We start from the raw sequence: 18,995 nt of genomic DNA on the forward strand, positions 1-18,995 counted from the left end.
ATGGTGGGCGCTAAGCAGAAGCTGCCCGATTTCGGGTGCGCTGCATTCACTTATAGTTAAGTTGTCTTGGCCTTTTATCTACTATAATTAGTTTATGTTATAGCTATTGGATCGTGTTTATTGCATATATATATTGTTCTATCTTTGAGAGAATGCGCATTAGAAAGCTCTTTGCAGCGCGTTACTTGTGTGCCAGTTGGGTCATTTGTGGGCCAGTTGAGGATCTTCCATCTTCAATCATGATTTGTGCACTTTAAGAGAAATTGTAAGACTTTGATTCTGCTAAAAAAGGACAGCTTACTGTGGTTTCAAACCTAGAAAATTGAAGCGAACAGGCAAGTAGGCACCGTATAAACAATAACTAGTATATAAACTTGAATTAAAAAAAATGGGCTTCTTACACAGTTATTTACGTTTATGTCTAAGCTGAATGGTACTAACTATCATTTATAGTTCTCGAAATTATAGCTCTTGGACATATAGTTTCACAATATGGATCATTTATGTGACAACTGCAATATCCCTTATCGATATGAACGGTAGCATTGATAAGCTGAAGATGCAAAGAATATAATAAGACATATTATATGCTTACCTCAATGAAAAAAAAATGTGTGTTGTGTTGACATAATCAGACAGATTCTAACGAGGCTATAGCAATAAAGTGGGCTGCAACGAGTATATATATTTGTTAAAGTGAGAAGATTCTCGTGTCGAGGCATATTAACAGGTAAGTGGATTAGATCCTTTTGGAATATTATATTTTATTGGTTATTATATAGGTTTTCAGCTACTAGGATAATGTTCGGAAGATGCTGCTGATTAAGTCTCTTAGTTCTGCCGGCAAAAAATTGGTAATTGCAAATATAGCTTTGAACAATGGGTGTAACTTCTCCATTATGATCGTATTATCTGATCTGTCACTGTATGCTATTTCTACGTAACGTCAATAAGGCCAGTCTTGCTTATTTGCTCACCTTAACTCGGACCCTCTTCTAGCAATCGCGCAAAGACCACCACATACAGTCTTTTCCTACCTGCAAAGAAACTCAATTGCCATACTCGAGGGTTACGTAGGCATTCGCAAAAGGCTTTCACATACAGGAGCAATCTTTTTTCGATTTCTGATTAACTCCTCCTTTTAAGTGTATACGCTCTTCCCGACGAATTTCCCATCTCATTACTTCATTTAAATGATAGCTCGAATCTCGGCCTGCATAATGGGCGTTTGCAAATGTCATAGCCTCGTAATTCGATAAAAATCTTTGTCCTTCGAACAAAAAACTGGATCTGGCAAGAAAGAAAAAATCGCGGGAGGAGGGCGCGGGGGGGGAGGGGGGGTAGTACTGATAAATGCGGCGGCTGATTAATCAACTCAAATTCCGTTCGTGAATTTCTGCTAAGATAAGATCCGTGCTGTCTCCCTAATCTTAATTTGATAGCCGTCTAATACCATTTGGTAAACTTTTCTGATGTTATTAGTAGTAATTGCAATTCCTGAATTTTTATCTTTAGCTTTCCCACACGTGCATTGTCAACCAAGCTGACACGAGCACGTTTGCTTTTAGTTACCTAAAATTTCTCGATGGCAAGCCATGGTGCTGAGTTCTGGTGAACACCATTTATGACCTTGCGAAGCAATATTGCCTCTTGAATCAAAAAAATTAATAAAAATTCGTTATTTTTATTTTCCACATTCGCGAAAACTGTTAAGTAACAACTGAGCGTTGAGTATGACTGAAATTTTAATAGGCCTGTGCAGTTGTATTATCCAACTATTTCTGACGGGTAGCGCCACCTTTGGGTTGAAAAATACACTCCCTGTGACAACACGTACAGTGGTAACATGCGAATTTTCACACCGTTTAGAGAGTTTGTTTCTAATGGCGTTATAAAAACAAGATATGTGATGAAAATTTAAACGAGAAAAAAGGTGGTTAGTTAGACTACTCGTGTATAAAGCAGGCTATACCACCAAATGATTATAACATTTTTCGTGACGCTATTTATAATTCAAAATTGCACTCTTAGGTAAAATCACTAACGATGCGTTTCCGTGTGGTAATAGTATGTACAGTACCTTTTGTTAGCGAAAAGAATACTGATCAAAACAGGCGAAGTCGACATAAATTATGGTACTTTGACGATGTACTAGTTCGGAAATCTATAAAGACTTTACGTGAACCGGGAGATAATACGCAGGACTTTTACAAAAATAGCCAGGTCGTGTACCTTGGCTGTAAGGATTGATTCCATATTAGCGCTCCTTGCGAGCAGATTGGACGCTTCTGCCAAGAATGATAGACCACGATGTTATACGTTTCGATGATGACCAAGACCGTAGCGGGGCCAGTATTAAAAGCCACGTTTGCGTAAATCGCGTGTCCGAATATGTAGAAGCACGAATAAAACAAAGCCTAAGGAGCATATGTCGTAGCTGTGTGATGATGGGGCCGAATGCACGTTCCTCACAGCTTCCGTAGTGGTATTTAAAGAGACTCTAGAACCTAAAATTGCGAGGCACTCCACACCAAGATTAGGGCAAGGAAAAATATTTATATAGAGTCAACAGTGTCAATATTTTCTTTTTAAGAACCTACAAACAACAGTGTATATGACGCTTTTTTCAGCTAAGTAAAAAAATTCTATGGCCTCCACGACGTAAAGTACATAGTGACGGTTACACAACGGAGGTTCCGCTTCCAATCTTAGGTAGATTGATTTCACGGAAATACATAACTGATACGCATTTTTTTTTGTCAAAAAAATATCTTGCAGTCAATGCAACGAGATCATAAGAAATCGTGTTCCGTGCTTTGAGGACTATAGTGTGAAGCAAAAATCTAGTTTGCTTATTTGTGTCATTGCTTCTACGTGGGTTATTTTTAACATTCTACTAAGCAAAACATTACTCCTATATTATGATGTACTAATTCATAATTTCCCATTTTGAGTCCTGCTTACTTCGAATGGAATACAACGAATTCAGCTTCGATAACAACTTCAGTATGAAGAAAATAGAATTGGAAAGAGCAGATCTGTACAGCTCTTAGTCATAATAATACGGCTCCCGAAAAGCGAGCTTTTTCTGTGATCTTATGTTCTTGCCCTAATAACAGCACCTGCATAAAAATGTGTTACTGATTGTTGATTAGTAAGTAATGTTGATTATACTTCTGCGCCTTAGCCCTTAAGTCTATTGGCTGGTAGTACGAACTGAGTTTACCACGGGTTTCGAGAACCCTTGGCAACAGGCCGTCATCAATATAGACGTTCTAACTTATTCCTACCTTAAAATCAATGCGTCCATCAGTTCGATATTGTCTTATTCTACCCAATTATCAATTGATTCATCTTTTTTTAAAGCATAAGCGCTTTTCCCAGCTTTACAACACTATTACTTACGGCTATTTTTTTTAGCTCATGCCGATGGCAAAATTACATGACAATTTTCTTATGTTATATACAATATCCTCTTATATGATTGAAGTATACTGTTTTTTCGTTCTTCACAGCCTCTCTGTCTCTAACTCTCTCTGTTTTAAATTAGCTATTTATTTTTTGGCGTTTTAATGTAGTTTTCTCTAGTAATTTTGGAAAATCGATTAAATAAAGTTTAAGAAAAATATTTTTGTCCGTATATTGACGGATGTTCGTGATCACAGAGTAGCATAGTTAAACCAATTCTCTATTGGCTATAAGCCATTAGCTGCTGGGTAAAATTCTTTGTGACTCCGCAATATTGTACAAAAAATGTTTGGAGCCATAGTAAAGACGTTACGGTATCACTTCCAAGGTAACTGGTATTTACGGGACATTTGCTATTCACGGGAACTGCGGCTAAGCAGTCCATCATTGGCAACTTTCTTTACCCCTTAGAAATGCGTATTTAGTTTTTTGGATGTCTGTTCTGTCAAACGATCAATAAAGTCGTTCTTGTTTACGCCTAACTAACTAATAGTTAGTAATTAATAGCAATATAACCTTGCGGAAGACAATTGGAACATGCGAGGTGTTTGCAAAGATTTGATTTAATTATTAAAAGTATTAAAATTAGGATTGTGCATTTTTATTAATTCAATTGCTATCATTTTAATTTCAAACAGCACATGACAAAGAAGCACAATTCAGCATCTTTCAGCTCCAAGGCAATCTTTTAGCATTTGTCGCTACCGGTCACACTGTGTTGCTACTTATTTTATTTTGTTGTGTATCGCGTAAACTGGCGTTGGAGAAAGAGACCAACGCACGTTCCGTATCACATCAAGTCCATCTGGCAGACTTGGCTATCTCTGGCTGCCTGGCTATCCACTATATCACGCCCGGGGGTACTGGTCTTGCAGCCCCATTCCATCCTACTCCGCCAGCCTCTATGCTCGGCTTGTCAGCTACTGCCTACCCAACAGTACCGTGTGTAAGCACAGCTCGGCTCCTGCTGCAGTCCTGTGGTTCCAGAACGTCCCGGCTTACTTGTCCATGGCGGACGAGGGCGGCTTGCTCTTCGACTGATGCTGCTCCATCGGGCTTTTCCGGCGACCGGGTTCCTTTCGCGAACGACGGTTCGGGCCGACCAACAAGGGCCACCGACCCGGAGGACCAACGTCTTTCGTGCGGACGGTTTGCTAAGGTGAAAGGAAACAGGCCCAAACCAGCTCAAACCATGCAGGTCCGAATAGGCGTACCCGGCGGGGCCTCGTCGATGCCGCGAGGCTCGACGAGGCCGAGAAGAAACGAAGCGACACGAGCCTGCGAAGCCGGTCGGATAGCTTTATCTTGCCAAACGAAAACAAAGGAGAAGATGGCCGCTTGGCTGGTAAAACTGTTGCCGGTTGCTGGGTGGTTCCTGAGCGAAACTTTTGGGAGCAGTCTCTCAGGAAAGCGAGGCCAATACCGCGGTCCTTTGGCAGATGCAGGCTCTGAGCGTGTGATGGTGTGTGTGTACGATTAGGCACATCAGACTAGCATAGCGGCGTACCAGCTCCATGTCAGCTCAAAGAAGAAAGAAACGCTTGCCGGTTACAGCAGCAACCAACCAAAGCGGGCATTATCATGGCTGCCCCCTTGAAGACCTTTCTAGCTTGTTCTTGATGGGTTACACTTCACTACTGTCGCGTTTTCGACAGTACCGTTGCATACTGCGCGCCTACTGACAAGGGACACGATGCCAAAAGAGGCGTTCACATGCCCACTTCTAGGTCACGCCTAGTTCAGGAATGGCCACGTTTACTCTACAGCATAATTTTTTTAAAACTACAGAAAATATTGGGAGAGGACACGGCTCTTGACCTAAGCTTGGTACTGCTAGGCATACGCAGGTGCGGATATCGGTTATAGGGGTGATTTTGCACAAAAAATTAAGTCTTTATCTAAATTTTGGTGAAAATCAAAATACTGAAGTGTTCAGATTCAATATTGTAGCTACAGACAATATTGCATACGAAAGACGAAAAAAAACTACAACCCCTTTCACCCACGAATCGAAGCCAAGACAGTTGGGAATACATAAAAATGGTTTGTATGTGGGAGGTCACTGCAATCTGTTTACACCACGAGGATCATCCAGTGATACTGACATCGCTTTAATTCTGTAACTGTGTTATAATAACGAGATGGCCTTTATATTTGCTGCTCATTATATTAGCAGCTTCTTATATTCTGTTTTTAATTTCACTCATGTACAATAACCTTTTGTTTTTACTAACTAGTCTCTATGTCTAACTATGTCTGTCCGTAGAACACAATTTATTTAGCTTACCTTAAATGGGGTAAGCAATTCTTCTTGCTATATATACTCAAACGGCTGGTTTAAAGTAAGAAACAATACAGATATCATTCGGGTGATACATGGGACGACTTCAGCTAAATCTTTATAGAATTTTATTGACTCTTCTCCCAGTTAATAATTTTTTTTAGTGTAGCAGGTATTTTGTCCATCACAAGCACATTTTTAATAGTAAGACATATATATATATATATATATATATATATATATATATATATATATGTTAATACTATGGTAGTACAAAATAGAAACGTGTTTATGAATATACTTTTTTCATTAAAGTACGATATAAAGGTATAATCAAATAACAAAATAGATTAAAAAAAAACTATTAAGGTGGCCTGACACGCTTCATCTACATTTACAAACGTCTTGTCGAACTGATGACCTGGTCGTCTGTCAAAAAATCCTTTTTATTTTAACTCTAGGCCCAAACTCGTTGGCCACATGTAACGACTGGCCGCGAACCTTTTGGCTGTTAGCCATTAAGCGTTGGCCAAGACACGCGTTTTGCCAATTATGGAGACCTAGCTAGACTTTGCTCTTTGCGAAACAAAGTAAACAACTCGTAAGATAGAACTGCATCACGAAGCTGACTCGCGGTCATCGTTCCTGCTATAGATAGCCAAAATTGTGCGGTAGGTAATAAAAGTATTTTTTTTTTACCACAAACTATGATTAAATATCTCGCCTAACACCGTATGGATTACCTGGTCGTTTGCACCTATTTCGGTTGAGGTATTACGTTGCCTTAAGTCAAAATTAGTTTTCCACATGCTTACATGCTTGTGGTGAGTGACCCCAATGTTACCCAATAGAGTTAAAAAGCCATTTTGAAAAATTCAATCCTGTGTAAAATACGTCAAGCATTTCGTTTTTATATCTGTAAGCTCTACATAACTGTAAATCGTACTCGCCTTACATTAATAGAGCTGATCATAAGAAAACTAAAGGTCAAGCATCGGATACGATGACTATGTCGAAATTTCTCTATTCAAGCTTTTCAGCCTCTCAAACACGTTCGTCATCATTTCAACCTAGTTAAACATTAAATTGTACAATGGACTACAAAAGAATTTTGTTTAGATAAAAATTAGTGCAAAGGAGAAGTGTTTAACAGCACCGAACGTTCATCCCGAAGCTGCATAGCTCCATCTTAACTAGGAAGACAAGCGTCCAGATAACTAACGCCAGACGCCCAACTGGAGACCAGGAACACCTTGAAAACAATCTACAGTACGCTAACCTACTCTAGCGAAGTTCTCCATTTTTACGAGTGATTGGCCATACATATACTGCTATACTGAGGAGCGGTCATCAAGTCAGCATTTGAGAAGATCGGAAGATAGTTAGTATGCGTTTTGTAATGTTGCTATGTTTCCCAAAATGAATATAACGTCTATTGCATCTTTGAATGTTGGATCTTTATTGAATCTATTGAATTTGACTGACCGATGCTGGAAGTCATTTGTAATTAGCTTGAAGGCGTGAAACTCTTACTGCCAATAAAACTAGGGCGGTGAAAATATTGCCCCTGTCCGCCTATAGTTAACACAACAGTGTTTTCCGTTCCGATTCTACAAGTTAGTGCAGATTTGTCTAGAGGCAAAAATCCAAGCCCATTGAATGACTAATCAAAACTTAAGAGACTTCTTGCGATACGGGTCGCACAATTTCGCTACTTCGAATAGGCACATGCAGCGGATTGCACAGAGTGGAGCGCTGTGGCTTTTTGTTTGTTTCCACTTTAGAGCTGCGATGGCCCACCTCAATGTGCCGCAATAGAAGGACGTGCTCTAATTACAACGTATGACCTTAACACCGTTCTCTAGAATAAAAAAAATGAGAAAAACCTTAGCGTCGACCCACTAAATACGATTCATCTCTATGGGTATTTGCAAGTTACGCCTCATACGAAACTATCTATATTTCAGCCCATCTATACTCTATCAAAAGAAACAAGATCAACGATATGAACTGCCAAATGGCACCAACCATCGAAGCTTAGATTAATGTACGAAATGCCTATTGGTACAGAGAGAGGTCCTGTTCTAGTTAATTGGCGGCGTTAAAAAATACCAAAATATGGTCAATGGTTCTTATACAGTGGTTAGATAGAACGAGGCGTTTCACCGAATAAAAGCTTTGCTGAGTGTTATCACAGTATGAGCCTGTTACACGCTCGAGTTGAACACGGCTATTACGGGGGTATCGACAGACGTCAAGAGGCTTGAAGAAAAGGGCATAATTATATGCCTATATGAAAACCTATTGACTGCCTACCCTCAGTATGAAATTTTCTAATAACAATTGTCTAATGAGTTTTTTTCTGCATACCTGAACTTCACTTCAGTAGAGCACGCCTTTAGCACGGCTTCATTCGCAATATATCATACGCTTCGTGGTAGCTTTAAGTGGTTAAAAACCTTTTTTACTTTAGTTTGATATATATATATATATATATATATATATACATATATATATATATATATATATATATATATATATGATTGAAATCTTGTAGTCAACATTTTCGATTGTAGGTAAATCTAATAAATGTGAGAGAATTATATATATAAAGAAATATCTGCGTAAATTATTACTAACTATAGGAATAATGATGTACTCTAATGTATCCACTCATGATTTAGCTTATAGAAGATATCTACATGAAACGTATGTACCTTTTGGTAATCACCATACACTATTTTGGTGGTCATGTTTCGTAGGTTGAAAGACGGGCCTATTCTTCGACAGCTACAGGCACTATCTTCGATAGCTGTAGTGAGCAAAACCTTTTCAGACATAAGGCCGATACGTCGCGATACCCCATAAGAACGCCCACCTGCCAGCTACCGGTGGACGGCATGTGACATGTACGGCCTGTTAGACTTATGCCATCATGGGAAACTCGCCCGTCCTTGGCTGACACTTTCCGATAAAAAAAGGTAATATTGGCAATCCATTATTGCCTATGTCTATATACATATATACAAGATTGCAATCGCCAGCGGAAGCAGCCGTGTATTGTAAACGCACTTTAGTAGGACAAATTCCACTGAATTAATGAATCTCAAGGTAGTGTGGAAAATTTCTCGAATACGATATACTCCGTACTCGCGAAGTTTTTGAACACGGCCACCGAAACGTTAAATAAATACCAGCTACTCAACCAGTAAATACCAAACTAACTCATTATAACAGCCAGGTTAATACGGTACTTGAGGAGTTGAGTTCAGGTTGTAAGCATCCGTCGAAGCTTAGAAAGGTTCGTGAGAAAGCCAACGATGACGCAATGCAAATTTCGTTCAGCTTGTCAAGAATGTCCTAGCAGACCACTAAGTCAAATAATGGACAAGATCATATAAAAGGAAAAACGGTGATGCTGACGTTATCTCCAGACACTGGCGACCCCTAAAGCCGTCATTTCTCGGCACTTGCGAGGATAGTAACGGCTACTGGAAGCAGCATTACACAACGGCCAGAATCTTCCAGCATCAAGAAGTTACGGAAACTGAAATAGGCGGTTGTGGGTTGGCAGATCGCCGACCTAAACTTCACAGCCGAACTACATACTGTAGCGACGCAGACACCTCAACGAAAATTCGAACATATATCAGTGGCGGGAAGTGCATAAATCATCATCACTTGCGCTGTATGCGCCAACTTTCGCCGGCCAGATACATTGAGCACTTTTGTCGATTCGAGCATTCACACTCAAGTGTTACTTCGTCAACGGCATTAGATTTATCCAAATTTACCTTACGATATTACAAGGTCTAGCTGGGAGTACTAAAGATTTGTTCGCGATCGTGATATGATGAAAAATAGGCTTGGGTCCATAACTTGATAACTTAACTTCGGTTAGGGGCACTGCTGTCACGTTTGCTAAGGAGACTTGCGCATGGTCGAATCTAGAACTGAAAAGGCTAGATTCCCTTCTTTTGCAAGTACATATCGTCAACAGTTGGGATAATAGAGCGCAGGGAAACTGTTCGAATAGGCGAAGCACGGACACCCTGTGAAGTGTCAATTCTTCTCAAAAGCCGAACTCTACCTAGGCAGAACTACGTGGTCACAACTACGTAATCGTACGTGTTGAAAGGATGCCGCCTGAAGATAAATGAAAGAGGTTTATTTATGCGAATGCGGGCTTTTGTTGTTTACAGTTAAATTATGCTGCAGCATGACATCATAACGTGCAATGCGAAATCTACAACAACGAACGAAAACATTCTTCATTAGTGGAACTCGTGAGGTTAACGATACAGTTTGGCAGCCTTTATTGTCTATGAATGAACAAACTGAACGATACGCCTAGGAATACATAAGCTTATAGAAGTATTGGCCAATAATTAGTAGTCAGACCAGATTAGTAGTCACAGCCGGCCGGCATATTTGGTCTTGAAGCTATGTACATAAGACGAAATACTCTCCCGTGATAGTTTTTTTTAGTGTTTTTTATTTATAGCGGATTTTGAACCGATAGCGATAAGCAACTGCAAAAAGTCTAAGGTATATCCTCTACGACTTCGCTAAACGTTTGATAAAAGGGATTGCTGTGTCAAGGTTAGGCTGCTAGCGCCTAGGAGTAGTTTTCGCGCATCAATGAATTATTCGATGTTCGCAAAGCTAAGCGTTCAAATGTATCCTTTGATAGAAATCAGTTTTTTCTGCGGGCGATTTTTACCGGATCAAGTGATTGCCCTTTGACAGAATGCACCAAAACATATGTCAATAGAACGCACAATTGGTTCTGTTTTTTAAAAAATTAGTATTAACTAAAATATAGCACCTCACTACTAACCAACTAGGTACTTCTCTAGCAGCTGTTACGTTGACTTTTATGTACTTTTATAGTGAGGAAATTTGCGAACTGGAGTCGGCTCGGCCAAAACGTCTGATTCACTTGTTTAGAAGGGCACATTCTAGGCTGGTCGAGTTGCGTCTCCTTTAGGAAGCGACTATTGTAACTATTACGTCAGACTCGAGCCTATAGAACAGCGACCCTTCTTTAATTTTCTCCCATGTTCTTCGCTTTTACGTATCTTGCTTCGAGGCAGATGTCGGCCTGAATGACTGGCTAATGACCGGAAGAGGTGAACACATTCTCCATTCAATTTTTTTTCTCAAAGCTCGTGTCTAGCACCGAGACTGCTCTATCAATTTTCAGTCGAAGTTTTTAGATTCATAAACAAATGATCGTGCACCGAATTATCAGCCTACGAATTTTTTACAAAACGACGCTTAATGGCTCTCAAGCAGTTCTCAATTTTGGCTGCTTCTGGGAAAACCCTATTATTAGAGTATCGTACGTCATGAACCCAGTAATAAGCCCAGTTAACAATGCTTTATGTGTCTTTCTATGAACGCGACGCAGAACACCTGCCCGTTCTGGTGACGATAACCTTATTGCTGGGGTATAGATAGTGTAATTGTTCATACTTTGAATTTGTTTCTGTCTCAAATACTTTTTTAGAATAAGGCAGGGAAAAATGGCAGAAAAGTAATTAGGTGCCCGGTATTAACTGAATAGATCTTCATTAGCTCATAGTGAGCCACTTTTCTTGCCCAATAAAAGCAATAATATAGGGTTACTTTTGTTGCGCTTCTCGCGTCTCTAACTGATCACGATAGTAACACTTCTAAACCTCTTCACAGTCTCATATTGTTTGCTAAAGGTGACTCTTCGTGCTCGGAACAGGCTGAGAAAACTCAATACAAACTTCTTCCGTTAGGTACATATAGGGCAACTCGCTGCCCCCTACACGATGTGCGCTTTTCACTTTGTCTTCTGCACATATCTCGTGACGTTTATGTGCAGGCTTTACAATGCGTTACTGTGTAGACAAGAGTACCGGCATAAACACGGATCAGGGTGGCTTTCTATTGTATCTGTACTACGTTGGCGCCCCCTTTCGCTGCGTTATAAGCCGATACTGAATGAATCCCAATATATATATAGATCTTTTTTTTCCATACCATTCAATCGCATATATGCTCAATGATACCTCAATGAAAAATCATAAATGTCTCTCTGGCACAACAAGCAAAATAGCTTATAACTGATACCGTTCCGACCCATCTTGATTGTTAACAGTTGGCCTGTGTTTTCTGTGTAATTTTCCCCTTAATCACGGATGATAATTGATTGCTATGATGAAGTTGCATGTATTACGAAGCGTTTAATATGGAGGTTCGCTTCCGATAGACTTGATTAAGTAATCTAAAAATTCGAAATGCAAGCACAGAAAACTCATTCTGCTCGGCTAATCCAGCTTTTTATGTATGTATAGATCGTTTACACAACACTGGAGTATAAACTGTGTTGAAAGAGACAAATGGTCCTCTATTGCTAGTTCTATTCATTCGTATGACAGCTGTACAAAATCGCTCTTATCCCAAAAATAGATGTCACGGAACTTCAAGTAGAAAATACAATCAAACCCACAAGGGTGATGTTGAGACCTAATAAAATAACGTTTCAAAATCGATGTATGTATGTATGTAGCCTATCGTCGCATGCTTCATGAAATACCTGTTTTCATCCTTCATCGATCTAAGTATACTATTGTATATATACATATATAAATCGAGGAGCGAATCACAGTCTCATATTGGATACTTCTGGGGCATTTGCGCCCTACGGTGACAGCGTTGTAATGTCGCACTATTGTTACCTGTTCCCGATCCGCCATAGTGGAATATCAGCAATCTCAGCGGCTACACGTACTGCAGCCGCGGCTGCTAGAAGCGAAGAATACTTCTCGGTCCTCCTGCAATCGCTCGCAATCACCAATAAGCCAACAAAGATAAACGCGTTTTTCGTTCCATGAACCAGCTCCAGCAAATAGGGGAGCGAAAAGAAAGGAACAAATAAGGACACCAACGCAGGTTACGTATCACCTAGAAACGTTTTGTCTTGCCTGAACTACATATGTCTTGTGCATACTGCGAAAAATTAGCTACAACAAGCACACGGAGAAAGTTTCGATGTCAATACAAATTTCAGGCTTTCTAAGTCTATAGCGTACCTTTGGAAAACAAAATAGTGTGTACTTAAACGACGGAAAATTGGATTTTCCTGAATAAAACACTCCGCTAGACAGTTTTGAGACGTATAGATTTCCACAAATGCCTTATATTCTATTCGTTTGGTCCGAACTACAGACGGCTTGATCAATTTGCATGAAAAAATAATTTCACACTAAGTAAATTATATATATAATGAAGAAGGAAGCGTACTACCCCGCCTGAATAGCCATCGCGATAGTTTATAATGTGAAATATATTACTTTCTGGAAAATTTCCAATTGTTTAATTATAGAATAAACAATCAAGGTTAAAACAGTATTTATGTAATATTACGTCAACGATATATATATATATATATATATATGTATTTTGTGTACCTAATAGTTGTAGTGGCGGGTGATAGTGAAACCACTGAAAAAATAACCTTTGATTGAGAACCATCTGACTTCTCCGCTGTCCTTTTATAAACAGCGATCCACTACTAAGGAAAATAGTGCAGTTTCGCTTGTTGTTGGTGCAATTGAAAACATACTGTTATTTTTTTTAGGCATCTAGCATCTATTTTTTAGGCAATTACGACATTTCTAGTGTGTGTATATACATAGAAAACATTGCTGTAGTCTTGTTCTCCACACTACAAATGCAAGATGTTTCGCTTGTCAGAGAAATTTCGTCTAACAGGACCCAACAATCGACATAAAACCCATCTGCTTTACCCTGTGCAGTGTACTCGAAGCTAACTTTGGTATCTTCTCATCGTAACTGCACCCTTATTCGAAGAAAAACAGGATGACCATTGCTTGCGTTACATAGTTTTTGCAGTATCGGGCAGCAAATCGATCCGCTGCGGTCAGTCGATGCGAGTTAGCATGGGCGAAATGTACAGCGAAAGACGTGAAGGCGATGCAGTCAGCAAATCCGTACGTGTCCGAAAGAAACAACTGCACATCAGATTCAATTGTTGATAGATCGAGTTGTCTGCATAGGCGAAGGCAACCTCGTTTGCCCACAGGCAACAAAACATCGTACAATAGGAGATACTAGGTAATCAGTGCATGAACCTGTTTCACCAGAAGATCTGATTCACCTTCGACTTCGTTGATATGTGTGATTTCCAGCGACTCATTCCGTTTATGGTACATATCCTAGAAGCGTGGGCAAATTAGGCAAGTTTGGTAAAATCAGTATTTTGGGTTGATTTAGGCATTCGTTGGGCAAACAGCGTAATTTTGCCACCCACTCAAGTAGGGGTCACGTCAATGGACACTGCGACACGCAGGCAGGCATAATATGTGCGCGGATACCACCATAATCGCTTGTCATCGGTTCGAACGGCCACCCCAACTTTGAGTGTCCGAGTGGTTTTCGAGGAGGCTTGAAAGGCCAAGGTTTTGCTTTAAAAAAGCAATGGTCACGTTTCGAGTACCGTTAACAACACGTATATTCTACAGGGTTTGTGTGAACAAAGAGAAAATAGTTTACCACTCAGAGGTACACTTCACAAGATATGTAAATCTCTTTGAAATTACAATAAGACGAAGGTCCTTTTAGCCTTATTGGCATGAAAGCCTTATCGGTCTCCTTTTGCGAGGCTTCTGAATAGTTGGCCTCTAACTACTACGGACCACACGGGCAACTTTCACCAACGAATGTATTTGTGTGTATAAAGGATCGAATAGGAGCGCAAATGGATTTTTATTAACGTGCAAATATGATCAATTGACAACAAAACTAGGTATTTTTATAATTATGATGTCTATTTTAAAAACAGGTTTAGTAGGCTTTCTATCAGTCACCAGCTTCGTATCGAATTAGCGAAAACGTGCACCTCGTTGAAGTTAACTGCATTGAACATTTGACAATAAAAAAAGTAATCTGTCCCTTCGTGTTTAGGACTTTTATATCTAGCTCATCTAGTTATACAATAACATGATTCTTCTTTTAGGGAAGATACTTCTGGATCGCTTTCAGACTATTATGGCGCCGCTGATTTCAACCATCTGAAACCATGGATTCTAAGATATGGGTAATTGAGCGACGATATATGCTGGCTTGCTGCTATAGTAGTAGTAGTAGTAGTAGTAATTTGATTGAGAACAAAAGTTTCTACGTAATGCAAGTCGTACAAAATTGTTTTTTATTTACCAGTAGCACTCTCTAACTCCAAGACAAAGGCCGTGTTTTGAATCAGTGTTGCACGTCCTTGAAAATTAGGCTTCTCGTTTCATGCACGTCGTTGATTGAACCTTCTAGTCAACACCTGGCAGGCACGTATTCAGCTCAAGGATACATCATTCAGAATGACCTAAGTGCACGCAGAACATCGTAGACACGCATCTCGTTACGCACCGATTGGACAGCGTTCTAGATTCGATGACTGCACACGCCGGAGACAGCTCGCAGGCCGGCAAAGCAAGGAACATTTAGCATTAGAAAATCCCTATATGTATTATATCCGAAACGAAGTAGTTCGTCCGATTTACAATTTAACATGAGTTTCGTGCGTGTGGTAACAGTCTTTCAGGCCGTGCAGTCTGCAAGGCCAGAAGCTGTCCGTTCAAGCTTCGCCATTGATGTTTATTGTACAATCTACGTGATAAAATAACGAATATTAATAACTATATGTATATATGTGTATATATTCTATTTTCTCATAGTATTGTGCTATTAGATCCTTCTGTAGTGGTAATTTTGTGCTAACGTTGTTGCGAACCTTAACAGACGGGCAGTTAAGCCGAAGACGTACTTTGAAATTAGATATACGAAGTCAGTTAAGGGCCAAGAGTCAAAAAATATCGACCAATCGCCTATCTATCCATATTGATAATATATATCAATGTGTATAAATATCGGCACTACACTAGGAGCATATAGAAGTTCTCAATGGAGACCAAGTCCTACCATGGAAACAAATAAGGATTGGCTGCTTATTATTATATAATTTGCACTCTTTTAGAATGCCCTCAAGGGATTTGAATCGTTAAGGAGCTCCGTTTCATTAATGCCCTAACGAAAACCATGAGTTATACTCGTTAATAGTGATATTGTTTACATTACGAAATTGGGTTTGATAGAATGCTACACTTGTTAGGAGAGTATCATTCAATTCATTACTCTATTTAATTAACGTGATACCCGACGTACGTGTACGACAATAGCGTATTTCAGCTGACATTTTTACAGTTTTTTTTTTTTTTTTTTTTTCACTTAAATCAAAGAGCAAAAAACTGTTTGATAAAAACCTATTTGGCCAACTGCGAATGTCTACAGAAGATACAGAACTACACAGGCTAATGCCCTCAGAAAACTTGAGTTGGCTTTTATCAGTATGACCTAAAAATATCTTAATAGACTGCATTATGTTGCAGAAGCCTGAACATTCAATGATTCCTAAAGTGAAAGTTTGGCTTCTCAGTTGTCTGTTATTTAGCATTTTCTATTATCCTGCCTTCGAACTTTAAGCCACCAATGAGCATCAAGATCATAGAGATCTATCAAAGGTGTCATTAAGTTCTCGAATGGCTGGCTGACTGACTTGTGGCGTTCCCTTGTGTGAATGATGAATCACCTTCGTTTAACGGGGTCGGTTGATCGATCTTTTGCTGCCAGAGTCAGTTACTATCCTGATTTCGCCTCTCTGTGAGCTAGAGCAGATAAAGAAGAACGAAGTACTATTCTGTCTGTCTGTCTAACTAAGTCTGTTGAAGCTTTTAGCTAATATGTGCAGATGACAATGGAAATAATCATTCTTATTTTGAAAATTTCAACAGCATCCGACGTTTGTCACAACACTCCTATCAAAGAATGGCAATCCCGGAGGTGCACGTTCTCCTCTAGCCCTATTCGAAACCAGCAACGAGAGTGCTGCCCCACTTTCCAATGTGGGTGAATCTAAATCATTTGAAGAGAGAGTAATGAAATGATAAAAATATTGGAATAAAAATCGAGTTGAACTTAAAAAACGCAGGGAATTAAAAAAAAAAACTCACCAGTTATGTTATACCTACATATCATGCGAATCTAGAATGATCCTATAAACTACACTGTATTATACGATTCTTCTGGAGATACTGTTTTCACATATAGCGTAAATATAGTTGGAAACGCTCATTCTTTTCACGAACTCTACTGACTCCCCTGCCCACGTTGTCACAGACGCTCCTTACAGCGGTTACAGGCTTCTAGACAGGACATCATTCGAGACTTACCTGAAAGTGATTTGTTTTACTCTGTTTGACTCTTCGTATTCTAGCCCGTGAGCAGTTTCTGCCGGTGCTGCTATGTCGTCTTTCGTTTTACCGCCGTCGTCGTCATCGTCCTCGGTCTTGCCGTGATCGCCCCGCCCATTTTGTATTTGTTCCTCACCTTCCGCCAGGACCCTCTCTCCCTCTATCTTTAGCCTTCGAGATTCGAAAGTCGTTGCCTTCCTAAGTTTTTTCTTACACTGACGATCTACCATCGTATGGTCGCTGCATCACCTACCAGCATAAGTGGCTCTTTCAGTGCTGCGTTTACGTCCGCTGTCACGGGTATCAGGTGAACTTTTTGAGCAGTAGTTCTACTTGGCTGCTCTTCGTTTTTTTCTCGCGAGTTCTGTAACTCCAAACGATACTTCTCAGCCGTTCTGTATTTTATTTTCCTCTTGATTACACTTTTTCTTACTACTTCTACCAGACAAACACAAGGTTTGCTGATGTGGTTATCCCGATCAATACCAAGGAAGTTGAAGCTCCGGCGTAACTGCTGCCCGAGTGTGCACACTTAACCTGCAGCGCGACAGGTAATCAATATTCAGAGATGCATAGAATTAATTTTAAGATGTCACACATTCCGATCACCTCATCTAAAAGAATCACATTTTATAGTGTACGTCGCGTAGAATTTCAGACGGTGCCATTTTTGTCAAAAAAAAAAAAAGGAAACAGATACAATGAGATCTGAGGTGACAGGTTACAGTTGTGCCATTGGCTCTGTTCAGTCATTGAAGATAGGCGAGTAAAAATCAATTGCCATCTCACAGTGTGACTTTTAGAACAGACAGCTTGTTATACAGTTTCATATGTACTTAGTCCAGCGAGACGTTTCAGAGGCGTTCTATGAACAATTTAATTTACAATCACATACAGTTAATGCTAGGGATTAGCTCAATGAGAAACTATCCACGGCATAATTTCACTGGCTAGGACTTTCATGACGATATTAGGCACATGATAAGGCTCAAAATCATCCAATTTCAGCTGCTTGAAGACAACTACACTTAGATAAATATTAATCAACTAGCAATATTTATATATTTTCTAAAAAGATGATCTTTAAGTTCTTTCGTATCGTGGCAACTCTACAATCAAATGCAACTAACTATGACGCTTAATATCTGTCGTCTGAACACAGCGGTCTGAACGTTTCGTACTTTACTTGTGACCCCACGAGCCCTTACTTGTATGGTTTTATAGGCTACCACCGTTGAATGAACTTAAGTTAAAGGTCTCCATTTATTTTATAATGTTAATATATATATTACCCTAATTTCACTATTATATATATACATATAACGGTATAACAAGATAAACAACGATCCTTCAACTCTGATAATTTATACAAAGTCATGAATTTATGTGAAATAAACACAAGTGTCATATATTCAATGAGGTTCAATAAGGCTTTCAAAGTATGTAGGCGAGCGGCCAACAATTGGCTTAAACTATTATTAAACTCATTTTCTTTGAAGGCGCTTAGATGTAAAGCGGCCAACAGCAGATGGGATCATTCCGCGCGAAGGATAGACATGCCTACAATTGAATAACTTTAGGTCAAGTTTTATTATATAGAACTTGAACCCTCATCGGTCTATATTCTAAATAATGCTGACTAGTGAAACTTTGTGCTCAGCTAAGTGAAATTATTACTGGTATTCTCTGAAGTCTTAATGCCTAATATAAATTGGATCAGTTTTACGTCCGTATTGTCTCAAACAACTTATCGTATAATCTGTCATCTTTAACTTGTCATTAGGGTAGCCTTCCACATACTCAAAAGCGTAAGAACGTTAATAGGCTTTATTTCTTCTCAACTGGTAAATCTTGTATGCACTTAATTGGATGTCGTTTTGTAAAACCTACGTCTGACAATGATTTCGCAATCGGGTAGGTATCAATCCATACCGTATCTTGCAGCTCAG

At 39.5% G+C, this 18,995-nt stretch overlaps 2 long non-coding RNA genes across 5 annotated transcripts; one reads left to right on the forward strand and one right to left on the reverse strand.

Moving 5' to 3' along the window:
- The first annotated feature begins 13,609 nt into the window (after positions 1-13,609).
- On the forward strand, positions 13,610-18,602 carry LOC111272818 (uncharacterized). Of its 3 annotated transcripts, XR_002687743.2 has the most exons (4): positions 13,610-13,953; positions 14,763-14,843; positions 17,070-17,597; positions 18,546-18,602. It is a non-coding gene; the product is annotated as an uncharacterized LOC111272818 (long non-coding RNA). The 3 variants fall into 3 exon arrangements; XR_002687745.2 differs by lacking the exons at positions 17,070-17,597; positions 18,546-18,602 and adding an exon at positions 16,588-16,890; XR_002687744.2 differs by lacking the exons at positions 17,070-17,597; positions 18,546-18,602 and adding an exon at positions 15,071-15,444.
- LOC147751811 (uncharacterized) lies at positions 14,938-17,276 on the reverse strand. 2 transcript variants are annotated; one of them, XR_015315857.1, is made up of 2 exons: positions 17,026-17,276; positions 14,938-15,122 (listed from the first exon to the last, which is right to left on the reverse strand). It is a non-coding gene; the product is annotated as an uncharacterized LOC147751811 (long non-coding RNA). The 2 variants fall into 2 exon arrangements; XR_015315858.1 differs by lacking the exon at positions 17,026-17,276 and adding an exon at positions 16,386-16,590.
- Positions 18,603-18,995: the final 393 nt, after the last annotated feature.

The sequence above is a fragment of the Varroa jacobsoni genome, unplaced genomic scaffold, assembly GCF_002532875.2.
Source record: "Varroa jacobsoni isolate VJ856 unplaced genomic scaffold, vjacob_1.0 contig03378, whole genome shotgun sequence".
Lineage (NCBI taxonomy): Eukaryota > Metazoa > Arthropoda > Arachnida > Mesostigmata > Varroidae > Varroa > Varroa jacobsoni.